Source organism: Lissotriton helveticus, chromosome 5_1 (assembly GCF_964261635.1).
Source record: "Lissotriton helveticus chromosome 5_1, aLisHel1.1, whole genome shotgun sequence".
NCBI lineage: Eukaryota > Metazoa > Chordata > Amphibia > Caudata > Salamandridae > Lissotriton > Lissotriton helveticus.
The window spans coordinates 1,712,546,067-1,712,570,378 of record NC_136065.1 but is presented as its reverse complement, the minus strand read 5'-3'; the positions used below and the strand labels follow the sequence as shown (position 1 = coordinate 1,712,570,378).

At 42.9% G+C, this 24,312-nt stretch overlaps 1 protein-coding gene across 1 annotated transcript in view; it reads right to left on the bottom strand.

Annotated features, from left to right (window-relative positions):
• The window catches only part of LOC144752782 (olfactory receptor 11H4-like), a 59,092-nt gene extending 43,161 nt beyond the window's left edge, over positions 1–15,931 (bottom strand). The window contains exon 1 of the mRNA XM_078640634.1: positions 15,914–15,931. The gene's annotated coding sequence lies outside the window, so the exon portion shown is untranslated. The remainder of the gene's footprint in view (positions 1–15,913) is intronic.
• Positions 15,932–24,312: the final 8,381 nt, after the last annotated feature.

Here is a 24,312-nt window from a genome sequence, read left to right as displayed (position 1 = left end):
AGAAAAGCTGCTTTAATAGCTTTGCTAGGTAATCTTTTATAAAGGGTATTAGTATGGATCTGGGAAAACATAATGGGCTGATTTATCTGAAATTAATACTCTCTTTTGTTTGTTTTGTTTTTGAGCCTAAGAAGACATGGCTGCCTGTGAATCCATGACTTGCATTAAAGAGAAGAGAGCAGGCGCATATTGTGCCAGCTTGCCTCAAACCATGAAGGAGTCATGGCCACTGTGAACTGTGCATTCTTGTGATTGTGCCAATGTACCAGTGTTAGTTAAAGTTTCCTTCCAGCCATTGCTGTGACAGGAAGGATGGGAAACATTTTTCTAGCAAATGTTGCAAAACATTTAAAATGTATTATTCATTTACGCTTCTTTTGTTAAAACTTGTATGCTCTAGAACAATGGTTCCCAAACCTTTGACTCCTGAGGACCCCCGTTGAGTCACCACTGGAAGCCGGGACCCTTAAGCAATTTGTAGGATTTAAATTTCAAACATTAAAACAGTAATTAAAAAAAATGAACACAGGTGTGCACACAAAACAAATACTCAAATTACTAATGATTTTAGGGGCATATTTACAAGCCCCTTTCACCATATTTATTTTTTATTTACAAGGCAACGTTAGGTCACTTAACGTGGCTTAACGGTGCCTTAACAAATAAGACCCCCTTTCACCCAATGCTTAGCGTGAAAAGGGTGGGCGTCTCCCCTGCAACACCCATCGATTTTGACGCTGCTCCCTATTTACAAGGGCAGGGTAAATGGGAGGCAGCGCCAAAATTAAGGCCAGGGAAAACCTGGTCTTAACTTGGCAAAACAAGGTGAAATGCTTCATTTCTCCTCGTTGTTGCAAAACGCCTTGGATTATTTATGTTCAGGAAGGGGACCCTTCCTGCACATCAACAATCTTTTTAAAAAAATGACATTTTGTAACTTGCATGTGTGCTGCATTAAGCAGCACACGTAGAAGTGACACAACCACATTTCAAGATTCTTTATGTGTAGGAAGGGGGACCTTCCTGACATAAACAATCTTCCCCTGTTAAGTGTAGCACTAGTGCAGGGGAAACAAGGGGTTGCACTATATTCTTGTACATATGGTGCAGCCCTGCATTTCTGAAGTGACGGAGTGTTTTGTTAAGTCAAGCAGGCTAAGGACACTCTCTGCCACTTCTGTTGTATTTTATATTGAAAGAATTTGCAAGAAAAAGGTTAATGGGAAGGGTGGTGCTGCATCTCCATGACTAACTTTTCTATGGTTGGTTTTATTTCGCAGTACGAGGCTCCTGCTCCTGCCAGGGCCAGACTGGAAACCCAAAGCAGCCCTGGCAAATGATTTCAGACCAGTCCCCATAGGGTCATACCAAGTGCAGTGAGTGAGCCTGACCACTATAAAGGGGGCTTTCGGATTCTCTCCCTTTAAGAAATGTAGGAAACAATGGTGCAGTCTACAACACATTTATCACTATATATTAAATTGTATTAGCTTGTAAAGAATAGTAAATGAAGACCTGACTATACACCAGAATACGAACATCTTTCTGGGGGTTCTTCAATGATTCCCCCACTATCACCCTCCAACAGTGCTTCTCATCTCTCCATAGCCCCTCTGTCACGTTTATTTAATTTTGATAGCATCTCTCATACCAGTGTAGGATGTCAGAGCAATTTACATCACACACATATAGAGACAGTGAATCATACGTGTAAATCAGTGTATAGAAAATGTTACATAAGGCACAGGGGACTACAAGGTGTAGAACTTACATGTCATTCATACTATTAGGCATTTTTAAAGAGTGCTTGGTCTGGAGAAGCACAAACTCAGGATTCAGAAAATAACACAATGGTTAGTATTGACTTTAACAATAAAAATTTATTTCCACCCAAATAAACCTTTTTAGCAGCATCAGTATACTGAAAGACCAAGAAAAAACATAAGTCACAAACTTGTACCTTGCAGTTTGCAAGAAGCTGTTTGATGACAGTTTGTAGGTCACTGTGCTAGATTACGACTGTCACTTATGAACTACACTTTAACAAAATAATCTCTCTGACAAAAGCAGTAACCCACTGACCTATGCATATAAAATACTGTTTTTTAAAATGCATGGTGCAAGTTCTTTGCAGTAGGCATATTAACCCTCTGTGCTACATTAGATAAGTCAAAGCTGCTACTGGACAAAACTCTCATCTCTCTCCAGCAGGGACATTAATCTCAGACGTTATCTTGACACTTTTATGGTTCTTTGCATTAAACAAGATACTTTGCAGTGCTTTTAAAACTGCTGCCTGCGGACCCCCTGGGAATATGTCAGGGACCCCTGGGGGACCGCGGACCACAGTTTGGGAAACACTGCTCTAGGATTTAGAATGAGTCAGGATAATGAGAGATCATGCCATCGTTGACTGACCAATCAGGTACAAGCGTTCCTGAAAATGCAACATTTTGTGTAGTCTGCCAAGAATTAGAGTATAAATAATGACCTCTTTGGAGACGTGGTTGGCTTTTAGGCTCATTTGGCTTCTAGGCCCATTTGGCTTTTAGGCTCATTAGGCTTTAGGCTCTAAGGCTTTAGGGGGGCTTATGAGCTCTTGAGAGAAGGAACAGATTAGACCAGACATTCTATGGTTTAGGTACGAGATCGTCACGGGTGCAGCCTGGGAGTTTGTGTCCGAGGAGAGTCAGGTGGAGGGGTTCCCTTGCTCATGGTTTTTTTTTAGAGAGACCTTGCATGTCATATTTTTGGCACAGCAGGCCACATTCCTTTGAGGTCTGGTGAAGGAGGGGTTGCTTGCTCTTTTGGACATAGACAGAGCAGAGAGTGCAGCTGAGTAATATAGACTTAGATGCTAAACTTTAAGTGTATGCTTTGATTAATTAATTAGGTCTGAAAGGATTTATTTGTCTTATGCATTTATTTCTCTTTATGGAAGATTTTTGCAACTATTAGCCTTGCAAACCCAATATTTTCCTTAGAAACGCTTTAAGAGTTTTGACTGACATATTGCGCCACATTTTCTTTTCTACATGTGATGCTTATGTGCAGACTGTAATATGTTCAGTATTGATGCTATTTTTCCTGTTTTCCAAATTCTGTTACCTTATTGATATTTTACTAATGAATAAAGGGTCAGAGAAAAACTTAACTTATGACTAGAAAATGAAACCCTTGAAAATACTCAACAACTCTCTTCATTGGCTTAAATAATAATTACATTTTTGACTGTTCATGTTTATTTAAAGTCTCCTAAAGGTGATACATGGTGTCAAGGGCCCAACACCTTTCCAGCGGTAAATAGAGGTAGCATGAGGGTTTTGCATTGAGAAATTACCAGATGAAATTACCGCTGCATCAGTCTATAACAATTAACCTTAAAGTGGGAGTTAGCAACACTTGCAGTAAGGTGGGAAAACCGGGCTCTGCTATGAACTGTTCTCCTCAGCAGTGCTGCTTTTCCAGGAAGGATGGAGCACAGATGGGTCGCAGAGATTTATGGGAAAAGGCTATCGCCAGCTCACTGTCAGAGTACTGCTGATAGTGCAGCAAGAGATGTTGATTGTTGGGCAGGTGGCTCCCGATCTCAAAGCCTGTACACTCCTGCCTGACATCCACACTCAGCTGCAAACATGACTTGGCATTATGAGCATGACCTGATAGTGTAGGCTATGATTACAGTAGCTCCCCTGTGAAATATGCAGCATGTGACAGCAGCCTTGCCAATAGAGCATTATGGGGCTGACCAAACAATGATGCCGGTGAAAATGTGCCATGCCTCCCCCTCTTCTGATGCTGGTGAGGATGCTTTATGAATCAGGTACGGTTTCACAATGTTTTAACTGATATACCGATAGCTCTTAGGAAGACAGAATGTGGAAAGGATACATCAGTAAACAATATTTTTTGCTCGGCTCACATACAATGTTAATATAGGTTTCACAATTGAACAAAAGGACAACATAAATGTAGATATGTGGCCTTAGCTCACCCAAACTAGGAAACAATATTTTGGAGATTATACAACCAGTAATGAATAATGCTCTTGGATGCATCCCAGTGCTCAATGTAGAATCCAGTGGAATCTTGGTTGGTTAGGTTTCATTCCCCTATAAGAGGACATGGATTCATTTTAATTCCATAAAAGATTTACTGTATCTTCCAAGAGTTTTGAACTTCTTGTAGGTTAATGTATGTTGGTTATGGAAAACAGATAAGTCCTTTAACACCTATCTCTCTATCTTTATTGTGTTAGCTTCCTGTAATGTATCAGTCCGGCCCCTGTGAGAGAGTGGTGGAATGTTCCTTCTGCAACAGCAACATTTCCTTTTGTTATTGTTGGTGCTAGGGAAGATGCTGCTGCAGTCTATGGAGCACCTCGACTATGATCACAAGTTCAGTATACAATTATTCACTTCAGAAAAGACCTAAAACTAAACACAGACAAGACGGAAGTGCTCATCTTTGGTCCTACCCACTCCCCCTTGGAATGACTCCTTGTGGACCTACACACTCTGACCTGCATCTACCTCCATTACCCACTCCAGAAACCTGGGCGTCATACTGGCAGTGATCAATCCAGGTGAACGCAGTAACTTTCTTAAGTTTCCACATCCTCCGAATACTCCATAAGATCTTCAGATGGCTTGCACCAAGCAGCAGGAAAACAGTAATACAAGCCCTCATCATCAGCCAACTGGACTACGGAAATCACACTATGCTGGAATCACAACCCAACTACTGAAACAACTCCAAAACTTCCAAAACACATCAGTCAGGCTCATACTGGATATCCAAAGACGGTCAAGCATAACTTCCCACCTCAGAGACCTCCACTGGCTCCCAACCAAGAAGAGATGCCACTTCAAGCTACTCACCCACGAGTTCAAGGCACTCCACAACATAAAACCAGCCTATATTGATGGAGCAGGATAGAAAACAGAAATCTGTTTAAACCCGTGAAGTCACACTTCCATAAATAAATTAATAATGCTAACAATTTGTGCTGTGTGTGCTAATTCAACCTAGTTTAAAGTTACATTACATTACAGAACACGTGGGAAACTAACATGTGTGCTCATAAATGTGCATTATGTTGCATTCTTATGTATGTGGAAAATAATAAATTAATCTTGTCTATTGTCATGTCATAACTAATAGCAGCTGTTTTTAAAATAAAGGCATGTGCTTATTTTGCTTCCCTTGTCTATGTGATGTCATTTCTACTATTCTAGGTGCACATAAGGTTTTATGGATTTTTGAAGACTGGTAGATATAAAATGCTGCTTTATTTGTTGGCTTCTGCTAGGTAATTTAGACTAATGGGTTAATTATTAGCAATGATGGGAGGCAACAGAACAAACTGTATTTCTTTCATTAATTATTCTTTGTGTTTGTTTATATAATAGTTTTACAAGTGAAGCTTAGAGATGGCTGCAGAAAAATAGTACCCTTTTAAAAGTGGCGCAGGGACAGTGGCGCAGAAAATTGACGCTTTCTGAAAGAGGCCTAATGATGAAAATGGCTCAAGTGAAAATAATTCCAAGAAGGATGGAAAAGGCCTCTGAGCTTTTATTTTGAAAGGTTTTGGATTGAACTGCTAAAAAGATGACTTTTTGGAGAAATTTGCTAACATTTGCTAACGTGCCACGGGAGTTCAGAGCTGACTAGCTCAAGGTTAAAAGGAAGCTGTCGCTACAAAATGTAGCAGCCTAAGGAAGAACTGCCAAGACTTCTAAATGAACAATGGACTAGTGAATTTTGCCCGGGCATGTAAGAAGGAGGTGTCACAGTTTACTGTGGTACGAGGTGGCTCAGCCAATGGAGAACTAGAATTCGTCTGCTGGAATGTGAAAAATAGTTATCTCAGCTAAAATTTGGGTATAAGAATAGGTTCAGAGAACACATAGTTGGCTTACGCTCGAGAAATTCTGGAGGACGATGTTATGCTGATGGACTTTACACGTGAGGACAGGAGTTTTTATTAATTACTTTATTACTAGGTGATGAGGGTAGAGACAGAGATATAGTTAGGATTTTGGAAATGCTTAATTTTACTTATTCCTACTAATGAATAATAATTCTTGATTTATGCTCTTTTTATTAATACTGAATAAATCTTTCTTTATGACATTTTCTAATGCTTGTTTAATAAAATACCAAAACCTAAGTTTTTCTAGATGTGTTAAAATAAACTTTCTAAAATGACAAGCTGGTCTTGATTATTGCAGATGGTTTAAACAACTATATTTAGATCTTATCACCTCATGATTCAAGCGCTCTATTGTTGTTATGGGCCTAGTGTTGTAGTGTAAGTTTTGTTGGTAGTAGATAGTGTCATTTGTGAAATATTTTGGTGAGAGCGCTGGATCAATTTCTGGTAGCCATCGGACGGTTTATATATGTTGTTTTTGACATACATGTTACATGCATGATACATATATGTTGGTAAATTCATAGGATTAAGTTTTAACACATGTTGAGTTTGTTTATTTTGTGCTATGTGTGTACCGGTACAAAAACTGTGTGATGAGAAGGTAGTCATGCAGAATATCTGATCTGTTTCTGTGATATCGCCGAGTATCACTGTTGGTATCGCCGTGTACCAGAAGTATTGTCGCCGTGCAATACAGTGTTGTCGCCGTGCAACACAGTTTTAGGGCTAGGTGTGAATCTTGTAATAGTGAGGGTTTTCTAAGAAATTAGAGCAGCATGAGAATAGGGACAAAGCGCCTTCCATAAAACTCACTGTGATAAGAGTATTAGTTATATTCAAGCTTGAGTGAAGGGTAGAGTAATGTCGGTGCATGATTATCTATAAACAGGTTAGAGTCCTGTACGGGTACATGTTTTATATCTATAAACAGGTGAGAGCCCTGTACGGATAACGGTGTTATTTTGCTAACGGTGCATGATTTCTATAAACAGGTGAGAGTCCTGTACGGATTTCATGTGTGACTGAAGTTAGGGAATTTTCAGTGTGAAAGTGCGTGATTGTTTTGTAAGGTATGTTCAAGTGGAACTCTTAGATACTGTCACTTCGCGGTGCGTTCAGAGGAAAATGAGTTCATATTATTACGTGTTAGAAGGGTAGGGTAAGAGTTGCTCTACTGGCAAATGGAAATTATCCTTAGTGTGAATAGCGCCGACTATTCCGAAGTGTGGATACTTGAATGTATGTAAACTATCCTAATTAGAGAAGCAGACAGATGAGTTTCGTTTTATGTATTCACTAAAATGTACCAAAAGTAATTCTAAGGTACTTAGGAAAGTTTAGAATAAAGTCTGTACCATTCTAAGACTTTTATGATGATGTGCAGTGTTTAAATACATTTAAAGGCTCTGCACGCTAATAAAATTCGATTCAAAAGTGTTTAGCATAGTTGAAAAGTATAAAAAGGTGAACTGTGCTATTTTAAAACATTCAGGAGCATTTTAGAATGTTCTGTGTTAATTAGGCTATAATTAAGGTATTTCACGTTGATAAACATTTTTAAGCAAGTAAAAAGCGATTAGTATTCATTTTATAAACATTCCACGTTTTAAATATAGTATTATATTGTTCTCCGTAGTTTAAAACCATTAAAATGTGCCCCGATCGAAAATTGTAAGGGAGGGGCTGGTTTTAGGAGTGGGAACGTGTGAGGAGAGAGCCTGCAGCTGCAGCAGCTGCTTACGTCAGAAACAGCCGCGCTCGGATTGGATAGAGCGTCTGGTTTGTCATTAAAAAGCTGCCCCCTGATTGGCTAAAGACGTCAGGAGTGACTGAGCAAAGCCGCGCTCTGATTGGGCTAGAGCGTCGAGCTATAATTCACTGGAGTGTTTCAATTGTTAAGAAGTAATTGCGCATAAATGCGCGTCACCACAGTTATTATAATTGTTTATAAAAATTAAATGACCCCGTTTTCATTTATTTCTTTGCTAGCTATAACTGCGAGTATTTTATTAGAAGCTCACTTCATTTGAAAAACGCGAAGAAATGAGAGCGGGAATAGCTGTGTGAGCCTGTGACGCTATTATTTAAAAAGAGGAGCATAGCGACTCTGTTAAAATACAATTTGTAAGGGAGGGGCTGTTTACTGCGAGTAGAAACGCAAGGGGAGAGCTGCCAGCTGCAGCGGCTGCTTGCGTCAGCCACCGCGCTCCCATTCGTTAAGACGCCGTCGCGTCATAGCCAAAGCCGCGCTCCTATTGGTCAAGGTATCCATAGCGTCATGACAAGACTGCGCTCCTGATTGGTTAAAAGGTCGTCAGTAACGCTGTGATTGGCTGACAGCGTTTTAATGTTTAAAATTGATTGCCCGTGATATTTTACAAGTATCACAAAGTTTAAAATAAATCAAGGAACAATAAATAAGTATTGTCAACCGCTTTAATTTCTTCATTGATAAGCGCTATTAATAAAGAAAGGAGAAAGATTGAAGCTGCAGTGGCAGGGTGTGGTAAAGCCGCCGTGCTCTGGTTGGCTAAGGCGTCTGAAACAAAGGCGCAAAGCAGCGTTCTGATTGGCAGGGAAGTCGAGGGGGCTGAGCTGTAATTGGTTGAGGCCTTGCCAGGTCGCGCACCCATTGGGTATTGACGCGCAGCGTCATACAAGGGCCGCGACCTTATTGGTTAAGGCTCCGTGAGCTGCGCCCTGATTGGGCAAAGCTCTGTGACTACGTATAAGTGTCCTGTAAAAAAAAAATAAGCGTTAAAACATCGCTTTAGCATCTTTTTCCTCAATGTTTTAATGTTTTAAAAGAAGAGTATAATAGTTGATGTGGTCGAGCAAGTACACACAAATTAAAAATTACATAAATAAAATAAATTAAATAAAAACGATTGCGCGCTGTGTTGGGTTGACAAATGCTCACTACTGCCTGGAAATTTTGCAAAGTGTCATCGAACAATAAATAGATAAATCTCCGTTTCAGTTCCATCTTTGATGCGCTGTTATATACTGTTTAAAGCACGAGAGAAGAGAAAAAGACTGTAGGGCAGTATAGGGCAAGCATTTTTTGTGATTGGAGGAGGCATTGAGGGGAGAGCTGTGATTGGCTGGGAAATCTAGCAAATGACAGAGAAGCCGCGTTGTGTGATCGGCTGGAACTTTACCGACAGTGGAGAGACTAGCTGATAGGTGACGCTAGGATTGCTTGCCGCGCTATTAAAGAGGGAGATTGTGAACAGCTGATGTTTACACAAAGGGGAGGAAGACTACAGCAGTGGTGATACGTGTCACAGTAAAAGCTGTGCTGTGATTGTATGGAGCGCAATTGTGGGTTTTACATTTTATGAGTGTTCATAGAATGATTTCTGTCCTAGTTTCAGTCGCACAAATTAGTATACAAAAGAAAAGAAGTGTGTCATAGTTGAATTGTTGCATGACACAGCTGATTTATGTATAGCCACCAGCGAGTGTTGCATGCTATATTAGAGCAGGTACCTCATTGATGTGAATGGATGTGGTCCTCATTTTAAGTTTGGTGAGCTAATTTCATTAAGGGGAGACTGCAAAGGTGCTAGTGGTCTTCGTTTTAAAATAAAATTGATTCTGTCTGGCCGCTGGTTGTGACTCATCTTGTACTGCAATATATATAAAGATAAATTAAAATTCAAAGGGGAATGTTTTTAGAGTGAATTAATAGTAGGGAAAAAGGATTTTTATGGAGTAATTAAATTAAATAAATAAATATTTCCAAGCATTTTGTTAGTTATTGTATTAGTATAATTATAGTATCCATTAAACTGCATATAAATCATAAACAGTGTAGCAAAAATTCTGTTCAAAGGTGGTCGCGCGCGCAGAAACATAATATTAAAAAGTATATGCAGTCCTTGTTCTGTTTAGGTGGTTCTGTCTGTTATTTGATTTATTGATTAAATTATTACCAATAGTGTTTTAGTTAATTTACATTTTTACTGTCTAAATTTAAAGGCAAATAGATTAGGTTTTCTTTTTCCACAGGTATATGTTGCAGAAGGTGTGTAAGTAAAAAATAAGTACATTTAAAACACATGTAATTATACGTTGGTATTGTTATAAATAAATATTTTGCGTTGCTATTGTTTTTGCAAATTAATTTTTCTTTACAGGTTAAATTAAATTTAGTGATACAGGTAAATTAGGAGATATATTAGATCGACCAAATTATAAGGTTTTACTTCACCTGATAGTATTAAATTAATTAATTAATTGATCAGCAAGCGTTGCAAGGCAAATTTAAAGAGTACATTTACCAAATTATTTAAAGAAAATGTCTTCCTTATATAAGAAAATGAAAAAGGTTGTAGCCAAATGCGAGAGTAAATTAAAATTTCCCAAATTAGCGAAAATAAATAATAAAGGTGTCAGAGTAGAAAATAGAGATCAGTGTACAATTGATGTTGTAAATATGGATCAGAACAGGAATACAAGAAGACCCCCAGAGCAGATTGATGTAACGCCAAAAGTGTCAGATCAAACTGATAAAGTGCCAGCTCAGACTTCTTCTGAAAATGATGCAACCGAAAAACATAATGAGATGCTTGGTACTTCTGGAATTAATATTCCTGTTTATGTAAATTCATCAAATGATATAAAGGAGTCCATGAAAATTATGGAAACAGAAATAGTCCCTGTGCTGGGAAAGGATGAAATTAATTCCACAAATTTAAAGGTCCCATTAATTGAAAAGGTTTATTCTATTGTACTTGAGATTGAATTAGTAGGGATTGCAACTCAGCAAGAAACAGAGATGACTTCAGTTCTGGTAAGTGAGAAGTCTGACATTGACTTAATTAAATTGACACAGACTGATGAGTCAAAATTATGGTCAAAAGAAAAGGAGATTGAAATAAATGAGCTAAATGAACAGCTACAAATACAGCGACAGGTAATGGTTCAGCAGAATGACATGGCTTCATTGCCATTACAAAATTTTATTAATGAACAGTCAGACAAAACAGATACAGGATTAAATAAAGAACAGGAAAACAGTCCAAAAAGATTAAATACACTTCCAGAATGTTGGAATAAAATTGATGTTCTTTTAAGTGAAGACATCAAAGTGAAGGACGCAATTGATCAACAGATTAAAACATTGACTTCTGCAGGTTTACTTTTCAGAAATACAAATTTAATTAAAAGGTTGATTGATGATATTAAATTGGCAGAAAGGTTTGTTGTCGTGATATGTGCAGCATACAAAATGAATGATGAACATGCTTTGAGTTCACTAATACTAACAGCAGTTGAAACATGGCAGGTAGTCAAAGGCTTACAAGATGATGCAACTCATGAGGAGAATAACACATGGTTGAGAAACACATGGTTAAGAGCAGAATTTAAACAGCGAGATGAGGATGAGATTTTGACACACAAAGATGACAGAGTAGTTTTGCTAAATAGCATGATTACTGACATGGACAGAATGTACCATAAAATTGCAGAATTTCTTTACCAGAGGTGTCTGACTTACCAACAAGTGAACACAATTAAGAGAACAATTGTGAGATTGGGAACAGAATTACAGGAGAGTGGTTCATTGAACAGATTACAAATGGATTTCTGTGAGATGTCACTGAATGACAAACTGTGCTACATTTTTGTGATGTACTGTTTGTTTTCAAAATGGGTTGAAACATTTCAAATGCGACATGATGAAATTACTGTTGCAAAGTTATCAGATAACAGAAGACATATTGAAAACAGATTGCTCCATTGTACAGATAGAATAGAAATTTCAGATGTTGAGGAGCATGAGAATGTTACTATAAAAGACAGAGATGCAAAAATGTGCCTAGCTGCAGGTACAAAGTGGACAGATATCCTTCCACTTGTTTTGATGTTTCTGAGAAACACTACTGATAAAAAGACAGATTTAAGTCTATGTGAGATTATGATGGACAAGGTCATGAGACAAACATTTATACCAGAGAAAAGAATGATGACTATCAATGATAGCATCAATTTGGAGTACTGTAGGAATTTATCAGATGAAATGATTTCTGTGTTTGATGAAGATGAAACTGAAGTACAAACAAGAGAAAAAGAGCAAGTATTTGATCTGTTACCAGGAAAAAGAATCAGGAAAAAGGTTCGTCTAAAAAGAAATTCTTTAGTGCCAAGGTGGCAGAAAAGGAGGCCAATTAGTCTTGTCACGACAAATGCAGAGAAGTGCAAAAGACTGAAGAGGTGGATTAACACTGGCCATACTTTTCGTGTATCTACACCTGAAAATCCTGATGAGGATAGTGTCACAACTGCTGATTCAGATTCTGAAGAAGAGCCTGAAGAGAATCCAGATCTTGAAGATCGACAAGTTGGTCGACATCTGGAGAACATGAATAGAAAACAAGCCTTGATTGGAAAAGACTTGAAAGTTGTGACTAAAGACTCAGAAAATGATGGAAATCTGCCAGAAAAAGAAGCAGAAGAAGAATGTGATCAGATTGTAATTCAAGATCAGGAGAGTATTGAAAAGCAGAAGAGTAGCTCTGAAAGCAGGAACAGGAATTCTGAAACTGGGAAGTTAAAGGTAATTGAAGAAGAAAATGAATTGCCAAGTACCAGCTACAAAGATGACGTTCCTAACGGAGTGAAGTTGCTGAGTAAAGAAGTACCTGAGTCCAGAATGAAAATATCTGACACTGAAACTGATGAAAGTGATGAAGATTCTGAAATAAGAAAATTCAGAAAAGGAGCTTGGAGAACAGAATGTAATGTGACCAAGCAAAAGAAGAAATTAACAAGAAAAAGTGATAACTGGCCAGAAGAAAATGAAGGCCTAAAATTCAAATTGAGATACAGATCAAAGGAACAGATTGATGAGATATCAAGTCAAAAAGATTCTGTAAAGAAAAGTGAGGCAGGAAAGAAAATAGAAGTGATACCTGTAGTGGAGATAAATGATGAGAGTCAAAAAGAGATTGAAAACAAAAGTGACAATGATTGAAGTACATACCTGTTGAATTTTTAGGTTTTCTGTTTTTGGCATAAGGCTGAAGAAAATGTGTTAGATGACACAAGGTCGAAGAAATTCTGTTAGCTGAAAAATTAATTTGTGACAATAGGTCGAAGAAAAACTGTTAGAAGATTTAAAGAGTATATAAAAAAAAAAAAAAAAAAAAATTGAAAAAGGGGGGTGTTAGAAATTTTTAGAAAATTTAGGTAAAATTTTTAAAAAATTTTTTTTATTTTTTTTTACAAGCTTAATGAAAATATAATTCAGCTTTGGTTAATTTAGGTTGTTATTGTTCTTTAGAAATTAATAAGGAGAAGTTTTAGGTTAATATGACAAGCAAGATACTGACATTTTATTAGTTATAGTTTTTGCAACACTTTTATTGAAGCTCAGTTGTATGTTACACAAGAGAAAGAAATAGAACTAGAGGGGTTTCTTAAAACTCAATATGAGAATTGTAGATAAACTGATGAGATAAGTCTTTAGAAATACTAATACAGGTGAAATTGAATCGTGTTCATCTTAGATAAATTCTTTGCTAAAATATTGGGTGGTGGTGTGGTGATTTGTTAATCACCAGATGAGGGAGTTGATGGAGCGGGATAGAAAACAGAAATCTGTTTAAACCCGTGAAGTCACACTTCCATAAATAAATTAATAATGCTAACAATTTGTGCTGTGTGTGCTAATTCAACCTAGTTTAAAGTTACATTACATTACAGAACACGTGGGAAACTAACATGTGTGCTCATAAATGTGCATTATGTTGCATTCTTATGTATGTGGAAAATAATAAATTAATCTTGTCTATTGTCATGTCATAACTAATAGCAGCTGTTTTTAAAATAAAGGCATGTGCTTATTTTGCTTCCCTTGTCTATGTGATGTCATTTCTACTATTCTAGGTGCACATAAGGTTTTATGGATTTTTGAAGACTGGTAGATATAAAATGCTGCTTTATTTGTTGGCTTCTGCTAGGTAATTTAGACTAATGGGTTAATTATTAGCAATGATGGGAGGCAACAGAACAAACTGTATTTCTTTCATTAATTATTCTTTGTGTTTGTTTATATAATAGTTTTACAAGTGAAGCTTAGAGATGGCTGCAGAAAAATAGTACCCTTTTAAAAGTGGCGCAGGGACAGTGGCGCAGAAAATTGACGCTTTCTGAAAGAGGCCTAATGATGAAAATGGCTCAAGTGAAAATAATTCCAAGAAGGATGGAAAAGGCCTCTGAGCTTTTATTTTGAAAGGTTTTGGATTGAACTGCTAAAAAGATGACTTTTTGGAGAAATTTGCTAACATTTGCTAACGTGCCACGGGAGTTCAGAGCTGACTAGCTCAAGGTTAAAAGGAAGCTGTCGCTACAAAATGTAGCAGCCTAAGGAAGAACTGCCAAGACTTCTAAATGAACAATGGACTAGTGAATTTTGCCCGGGCATGTAAGAAGGAGGTGTCACAGTTTACTGTGGTACGAGGTGGCTCAGCCAATGGAGAACTAGAATTCGTCTGCTGGAATGTGAAAAATAGTTAGCTCAGCTAAAATTTGGGTATAAGAATAGGTTCAGAGAACACATAGTTGGCTTACGCTCGAGAAATTCTGGAGGACGATGTTATGCTGATGGACTTTACACGTGAGGACAGGAGTTTTTATTAATTACTTTATTACTAGGTGATGAGGGTAGAGACAGAGATATAGTTAGGATTTTGGAAATGCTTAATTTTACTTATTCCTACTAATGAATAATAATTCTTGATTTATGCTCTTTTTATTAATACTGAATAAATCTTTCTTTATGACATTTTCTAATGCTTGTTTAATAAAATACCAAAACCTAAGTTTTTCTAGATGTGTTAAAATAAACTTTCTAAAATGACAAGCTGGTCTTGATTATTGCAGATGGTTTAAACAACTATATTTAGATCTTATCACCTCATGATTCAAGCGCTCTATTGTTGTTATGGGCCTAGTGTTGTAGTGTAAGTTTTGTTGGTAGTAGATAGTGTCATTTGTGAAATATTTTGGTGAGAGCGCTGGATCAATATCAACCATTGACTGACCTTCCACCAGCCCACCAGACAACTCCGCTCAGCCTACGTAGCCCTTGCACAAGTCCCACGTGTCTATTGTGCCCACGGAGGGGGCTGATCCATCTCCTACCTTGCTGCCACATCCAGGAATGACCTGCCCCTCCAACTCCAGACTTCCACTACCCTCGCTGTGTTCAGGAGAGCACTCAAGAACTGGCTGTTCAACTAATCAGCTAAATATCCTCAGCACTGGGCTACTCCCGGGTGATAATTCGTGTTCTAGAAATCTGAATTGATTGATAGATGGAGCAAACGATTTGCATTGTCAATTGTTGCTTTAATGCATCATGTGAATCAAAGGTGAAGCCAAAACTTTTTGAAATGTACTAGACAACTTTTTAAAGTTTTTAAACATAGCTGCAAAAGGGGCAAACACAGGCCGAAGCATCCGCAATGCGGGGTGAGGGGCGAACTGCAGGGGGCACCCTCAATACAGTGTAAAGACCTGGTAGCTCCGGAATAAATCGGGAGCGGGCCCCTCCGTCTACTTTGCAGGAGGGGCTCCTTGAAATTTCGTCACGCCACTGTAAAGCAATGTAAACTAAATGTGACATTTTTGGTAACAACACTTTGCATGCTAGGATTTTCAACCGATAATGAAAATGTTAATAGCAAAACTGCAAACCACACAATGCAACATGTTGTTGACTGAAAAGACAGAAATAATAAATTAAAACAGAAGGAATACTCGCAGTCACATTTTACTAGGCGAGACCTGGTAAATGTCAGTGTTTTTACCTCAGGAACATCGCCGCTGTTCTCCACATAAAGCCTTTCAGTCATGTTCTGGGGTCTGCCTAAACCCACAGGCACTGCTACTCGTTGATAAGCTAGGAGATGCTCCTGGTGTTTACAGCTGTGCTGGCAAAGAAGTGACAGTGGTCCTCCTTACCTGTTACTTCATGCTCTGTCCATGTCCTGTCCCTTTATATCGGTGAGGTCCTACACCGACTTACTTTAAACTCAGCCATCATTCTCGCAGTGTCCCCAGACGGCTGAATTCTTCCAGGTGTGGCGCCCCCAGAAGGCATAATTATTTTTTTATTCATGCAACAAAGAAGGCATCAGCTGTGAGTTTTAAACCAATTTAAAGTGATACACTTAATAGAGAACACAGCAATAGAACGAATTCTATCTACCACATCTACTATGCCCAGATGACTGAACATGTATTATGTTCTCACTTGTCTCTTATCTTGCCTAATACTCCCACGTTCCATCGTTGCTGACTGGGCGGTTTCTTTCACACGAGAAGTGTTAAAAAGATTTGGTGGTGTCCTGCATAGGGCCTGGGCACCGCGCTGTTAAAAAATCACATTCTTGAAACAAAAAGCAGTCGCCAAGTTGCACAGGGAAACTGAGCTATCAATATTTGAAATAGCTCTCTCAATGGGAAACACTCCTTCATTTATACCACCACAGTCACCAAGCTTGCTCTGAAGAGCATCCCCGGCCTCACGGACATCACAGATCTCACGGAATAGCCCTTCATTTATGACCTCCCAGAGCCACAGCCAGCACCTGCTTCCATTTAGATGTTCTGTTTAGGACTTGCTGCTTTTGCCTTCGTACCTACTGCCTCTCCCACGCAGCCAGTTCACTTTGCTTTATTCGCTTGACTTAAGGATCAAAGAAACCTTCTTAATGGTATGCGACCTTACAGATAAAGCAATATTAGGCAAATAGGATTTATGGGCACTTACGAATTACCTTTATAAAGTGCCTTATAAATGGGCTTCTTGAGCACCGACAATATATATAAAGAAATGTCAAGTGCATGTTGAAGGCTAAGATCGTTTGTACAAATTTGAATATCTGTAGAGATTAACACCGTTTTAAGTAAAGGTAAACCGTTTTTATAAATAACGCTTTCTGAAAGTTAATTTTTTAGACTCAACAAAAATTGAGTTATAGGTGATGGTTTTACATTCAAAACCATGCCTTTTCGGGACTTATTTTTTTCTGAGGATGTTAATTTGTACATATTTCTAGTATTTTATTTATTGATTCAGCTGACAGCCATACAGTGTGAAAAAAAATGCAATATAAGAACAATTCAGTAAAGAAATGCGCACATCAATCTATCCATAAATGTGTTAAGAAAAATGAAAATACAAAGACAATAAAATGCTAGAAAAGTGTACTTTCGTCAAAGGCATGTGACCTGAGAAGAAAAGCATGTTTGAATTCTTCAAACACAGCAAAGTGCAAATGCAATGGGAAAAGTGAATTTTACCGTCAGAGGCTACCTCCAAAATATAAACATATACCTCACCATTGGTTATGAAAACATAAAAAGTAAAGACAGAAGCTGCTTTTTGCCGTGGGGGCCAGCCTTCGGTATCTTTAAAACCCTGGTGGGAACTCTGACACAGGGGGCCACAACATCTGCGCTCACCCCACTAGAAATCTAACCCCCAGATTAATCATTGTCCCGTTTTGCGAGTCCTTAATAGCGATTATTAAGGAATCGCTATTAAAGACTCGCAAAACGGGATTCATGTAGAAATCGCAATTTTATTTGCGATTTCTACAGCTTCCTTATTTGCGATTAGCACTTTGCTAATCGCAAATAAGAATGCGATTTCAAGGGTGCCAGGGTTGACCAAAGGACACCCTGTAGCACCCCTGAAATGTAAATGTAGACTGATGTTGCGCACACACATGTCCAAAGGACATGTGTGTGTGTAACATACCACTTAGAAAAATGCACTAAAGTGCATTTTTCTAAGTTTTCGCTATTTACCACGAATTCAGACTTCGCGGTAAATAGCGGCCAAAAATAGCGATTTCGCAATTCAAATATGATTAATGAATTGCATTTAAGGAATCTCAAATAGAGATTCCTTAAATGCAAATCCTCGCTATTTAGCGATTTCACAATTTGCGTTTTTTGCATTTGGGATGATGAATCCCAAATGCAAAAAAAGCGCTCGCAGCCGATTTCACCTTCATGACTCTGGCTGTTAGTTCCTGATACCCCAACAGCCACACTCGACCATGGTGGGACTCCCAGGGTGCTCTCTGACTCTAATCAGCTGCCTCAGGTGTGGTGGAGGAGCCAATCAGTGCTGAAAAGCGCTGCTGCCTTTCACCCAGAGCGGGACGACAGAAGCTGCTTTTTGCCGTGGGGGTCAGCCTGCGGTAGCTTTAAAACCCATGTGTGAACTCTGACACAGGGGGCCACAACATCTGCGCTCACCCCAGTAGAAATCTTCGTTCCTGATACCCCAACAGCCACACTCGACCCTGGTGGGACTCCATGTCCCAGGGTGCTCTATGCCTCTAATCAGCTGCCTCCTATGTGGGGGAGGGGCCAATCAGTGCTCAAAAGCGCTGCTGCCTTTCACGCAGCGTGGGACGAAAGAAGATGCTTTTTGCCGTGGGGGCCAGCCTGCGGTAGCTTTAAAACCCTGGTGGGAATTCTGACACAGGGGGCCACAACATCTGCGCTCACCCCAGTAGAAATCTTCGTTCCTGATACCCCAAAGGCCACACTCGACCCTTGTGGGACTCCTTGTCCCAGGCTGCTCTCTGCCTCTAATCAGCTGCTCACGGTGTGGGGGAGGAGCCAATCAGTGCTCAAAAGCGCTGCTGCCTTCCACATGGCGCGGTACGATAGAAGCTCCTTTTTGCCGTGGGGGCCAGGCTGCGGTATCTTTAAAACCCTGGTGGGAACTCTGACACTGGGGGCCACAACATCTGCGTTCACCCCACTAGGAATTTCCGTTCCTGATACCCCAACAGCCACACTCGACCCTGGTGGGACTCCATGTCCCAGGGTGCTCTCAGCCTCTAATCAGCTGCCTCATGTGTGGGGGAGAAGCCAATCAGCGCTCAAAAGTGCTGCTGCCTTTCACGCGGCACGGAACGACAAAAGCTGCTTTTCGCCGTGGGAGCCAGCCTGTGGTATCTTTAAAACCCTGGTGGGATCTCTGACACAGGGGGCCACAACAACTGCGCTCACCCCACTAGAAATCTTCGTTCCTGATACCCCAATAGCCAAACTCGACCCTGGTGGGACTCCATGTCCCAGGGAGCTCTTTGCCTCTAATCAGCTGCCTCAGGTGTGGGGGAGGAGACTATCAGTGCTGAAAAGCACTGCTGCCTTTCACGCGGCGCGGGACAACAGAAGCTGCTTTTTGCCGTGGGGGCCAGCCTGCGTTATCTTTAAAACCCTGGTGGGAACTCTGACACAGGGGGCCACAACATCTGCGCTCACCCCACTAGAAATCTTCGTTCCTGATACCCCAACAGCCACACTCGACCCTGGTGGGACTCCATGTCCCAGGGTGCTCTCTGCCTCTAATCAGCTGCCTCAGGTGTGGGGGAGGAGTCAATCAGTGCTCAAAAGCGCTGCTGCCTTTCACGCGGCGCGGGACAACAGAAGCTGCTTTTTGCCATGGGGGTAGCCTGCGGTAGCTTTAAAACCCTGGTGGGAACTCTGACACAGGGGGCCACAACATCTGCGCTCACCCCACTAGAAATATTTGTTCCTGATACCCCAAAGGCCACACTCGACCCTTGTGTGACTCCTTGTCCCAGGCTGCTCTCTGCCTCTAATCAGCTGCTCACGGTGTGGGGGAGGAGCCAATCAGTGCTCAAAAGCGCTGCTGCCTTCCCCGTGGCGCGGTACGATAGAAGCTCCTTTTTGCCGTGGGGGCCAGCCTGCCGTATCTTTAAAACCCTGGTGGGAACTCTGACACTGGGGGCCACAACATCTGCGTTCACCCCACTAGGAATTTCCGTTCCTGATACCCCAACAGCCACACTCGACCCTGGTGGGACTCCATGTCCCAGGGTGCTCTCAGCCTTTAATCAGCTGCCTCATGTGTGGGGGAGAAGCCAATCAGTGCTCAAAAGTGCTGCTGCCTTTCACACGGCACGGAACGACAAAAGCTGCTTTTCGCCGTGGGAGCCAGCCTGTGGTATCTTTAAAACCCTGGTGGGATCTCTGACACAGGGGGCCACAACATCTGCGCTCACCCCACTAGAAATCTTCGTTCCTGATACCCCAATAGCCAAACTCGACCCTGGTGGGACTCCATGTCCCAGGGTGCTCTCTGCCTCTAATCAGCTGCCTCAGGTGTGGGGGAGGAGTCAATCAGTGCTCAAAAGCGTTGCTGCCTTTCACGCGGCGCGGGACAACAGAAGCTGCTTTTTGCCATGGCGGCCAGCCTGCGGTAGCTTTAAAACCCTGGTGGGAGTGCTGACACAGGGGGCCACAACATCTGCGCTCACCCCACTAGGAATTTCCGTTCCTGATACCCCAACAGCCACACTCGACCCTGGTGGGACTCCATGTCCCAGGGTGCTCTCTGCCTCTAAGCAGCTGCCTCATGTGTGGGGGAGGAGCCAATCAGTGCTCAAAAGCGCTGCTGCCTTTCACGCGGCGCGGAACGACAGAAGCTGCTTTTCGCCGTGGGGGCCAGCCTGCGGTATCTTTAAAACCCTGGTGGGATCTCTGACACAGGGGGCCACAACATCTTCGCTCACCCCACTAGAAATCTTCGTTCCTGATACCCCAACAGCCACACTCGACCCTGGTGGGACTCCATATCCCAGGATGCTCTCTGCCTCTAATCAGCTGCCTCATGTGTGGGGGAGGAGCCAATCAGTGCTCAAAAGCGCTGCTGCCTTTCACGCGGCGCGGAACGACAGAAGCTGCTTTTCGCCGTGGGGGCCAGCCTGCGGTATCTTTAAAACCCTGGTGGGATCTCTGACACAGGGGGCCACAACATCTGCGCTCATCCCACTAGAAATCTTCGTTCCTGATACCCCAATAGCCAAACTCGACCCTGGTGGGACTCCATGTCCCAGGGAGCTCTTTGCCTCTAATCAGCTGCCTCAGGTGTGGGGAAGGAGCCTATCAGTGCTGAAAAGCACTGCTGCCTTTCACGCGGCGTGGGACAACAGAAGCTGCTTTTTGCCGTGGGGGCCAGCCTGCGTTATCTTTAAAACCCTGGTGGAAACTCTGACACAGGGGGCCACAACATCTGCGCTCACCCCACTAGAAATCTTCGTTCCTGATACCCCAACAGCCACACTCGACCCTGGTGGGACTCCATGTCCCAGGGTGCTCTCTGCCTCTAATCAGCTGCCTCAGGTGTTGGGGAGGAGTCAATCAGTGCTCAAAAGCGCTGCTGCCTTTCACGTGGCGAGGGACAACAGAAGCTGTTTTTTGCCGTGGGGGCCAGGTTGCGGTAGCTTTAAAACCCTGGTGGGAACTCTGACACAGGGGGCCACAACATCTGCGCTCACCCCACTAGAAATCTCAGTTCCTGATACCCCAACAGCCACACTCGACCCTGGTGGGACTCCACGTCCCAGGGTGCCCTCTGCCTCTAATCAGCTGCCTCATGTGTGGTGGAGGAGTCAATCAGTGCTCAAAAGCGCTGCTGCCTTTCATGCGGCGCGGGACGACAGAAGCTGCTTTTTGCTGTGGGGGCCAGCCTGGGGTAGCTTTAAAACCCTGGTGGGAACTCTGACACAGGGGGCCACAACATCTGCGCTCACCCCATTAGAAATCTTCGTTCCTGACACCCCAACAGCCACACTCGACCCTGGTTGGACTCCGTGTCCCAGGGTGCTCTCTGAAATGAAATGAAATGAAATGAAATGAAAAAAGAAACTTAATAAAGCGCACTGCGGCCAAGCGGCTTCCTGGCGCTGGGGACTAGACCAGACTCAGCGAGGGGATCCGAGGGAACTAGCAGGGGAATGCCTGAGAAAACAGGAATGTTTTGAGGGCTTTACGGAAGTGGGTGTAGATGGGAATGGAGCGAATGGAAAGAGGAAGACTGTTCCAGAACCGAGGGGACAGAACCGAGAAACGGGTGCCCCCCGTTCTCAATTTACGGAAACGGGGGACATGCAGAAGGGACAGAGAGGAGGAGCGGAGAGTGCGGCTAGGGGCGTAGGGGGTGATGAGAGAACTGATCTCAACTGAACTGCCTCTAATCAGCTGCCTCTAATCAGCTGTTCCCGGTGTGGGGGAGGAGCAAATCAGTGCTCAAAAGCGCTGCTGCCTTCCACGTGGTGCGGTACGACAGAAGCTCCTTTTTGCCATTGGGGCCAGCCTGCGGTATCTTTAAAACCCTGGTGGGAACTCTGACACTGGGGGCCACAACATCTGTGTTCACCCCACTAGGAATCTCCGTTACTGATACCCCAACAGCCACACTCGACCCTGGTGGGACTCCATGTTCCAGGGTGCTCTCTGCCTCTAATCAGCTCCCTCATGTGTGGGGGAGGAGCCAATCATTGCTCAAAAGCGCTGCTGCCTTTCACACGGCGCGGGACGACAGTAGTTGCTTTTTGCCGTGGGGGCCAGCCTTCGGTATCTTTAAAACCCTGTTGGGAACTCTGACACAGGGGGCCAAAACATCTGCTCTCACCCCACTAGAAATCTTCGTTCCTGATACCCCAACAGCCACACTCGACCCTGGTGAGACTCCATGTCCCAGGCTGCTCTTTCCCTCTAATCAGCTGCCTCAGGTGTGGGGGAGGAGCCTATCAGTGCTCAAAAGCGCTGCTGCCTTTCACGCGCCGCTGGACGACAGAAGCTGCTTTTTGCCGTGGGGGCCAGACTGCGGTATCTTTAAAACCCAGGTGGGAACTCTGACACAGGGGGCCACAACATCTGCGCTCACCCCACTAGAAATCTTTGTTCCTGATACCCCAACAGCCACACTCGACCCTGGTGGGACTCCATGTCCCAGGGTGCTCTCTGCCTCTAATCAGCTGCCTCAAGTGTGGGGGAGGAGCCAATCAGTGCTCAAAAGCACTGCTGCCTTTCACGCGGCGCGGGACGACAGAAGCTGCTTTTTGCCGTGGGGGCCAGCCTGCGGTAGCTTTAAAACCCTGGTGGGAACTCTGACACAGGGGGCCACAACATATGCGCTCACCCCACTAGAAATCTTCGTTCCTGACACCCCAACAGCCACACTCGACCCTGGTGGGACTCCATGTCCCTGGGTGGTCTCTGTCTCTAATCAGTTGCCTCAGGTGTGGGGGAGGAGCCAATCAGTGCTCAAAAGCACTGCTGCCTTCCACGTGGCGAGGGACGACAGAAGCTGCTTTTTGCCGTGGGGGCCAGCCTGCGGTATCTTTAAAACCCTGGTGGGAACTCTGACACAGGGGGCCACAACATCTTTGTTCACCCCACTAGAAATCTCTGTTCCTGATACCCCAACAGCCACACTTGACCCTGGTGGGACTCCATGTCCCAGGGTGCTTTCTTAATTAGCTGCCTCAGGTGTGAGGGAGGAGCCAATCACTGCTCAAAAGCGCTGCTGCTGAAGACGGCTGAAATGCCAGAAACCAGTCCTGGGAAGCTTGATTCCGGTCCTGGGAAGACATGGCTTGGCAGGTCGGCATGGACTGTTCCCATGAGGCACAGGGTCAGACTGATTTGCATATGGCCATGTCTGAACTGGGGTGGCGGAGTGAGCTAAAGAACAGTGATGGATTAAACCCAGATCAGTTGACTGGGGGTGAGTGTTTGTATTGTCAATGCTCCGTCCATCATTACCTTTGGTTTTTCTTCGTTTGCCCTAAGTTGGCAGGGTATGCTCAGACGTGAGTCCCTTGCTCACTTTGCCACTGGAGTCAAGCAAGCCCGGCTGAAGACGGCTATAATGCCAGAAACCGGTCCTGGGAAGCTTGATTCCGGTCCAGGGAAGATATGGCTTGGCAGTTCAGGCTGGACTGTTCCCATGAGGCACAGGGTCAGACTGATTTGCATATGGCCATGTCTGAACTGGGGTGGCGGAGTGAGCTAAAGAACGGTGATGGATTAAACCCAGATCAGTTGACTGGGGGTGAGTGTTTGTATTGTCAACGCTCCGTCCATCATTACCTTTGTTTTTTCTTTGTTTGCCCTAAGTTGGCAGGCTATGCTCAGACGTGAGTCCCTTGCTCACTTTGCCACTGGAGTCAAGCAAGCCCGGCTGAAGACGGCTGTAATGCCGGAAACCGGTCCTGGGAAGCTTGATTCCGGTCCAGGGAAGACATGGCTTGGCAGTCCGGGCTGGACTGTTTCCATGAGGCACAGGGTCAGACTGATTTGCATATGGCCATGTCTGAACTGGGGTGGCGGAGTGAGCTAAAGAACGGTGATGGATTAAACCCAGATCAGTTGACTGGGGGTGAGTGTTTGTATTGTCAACGCTCCGTCCATCATTACCTTTGGTTTTTCGCTGCCTTCCATGCGGCGCGGGACACGCAGGGGCCGCGCCCGGGCAAAGCCTGGGCCAAGGGCGGGCCCGTCCTTGCCTGTCATTGACAAGA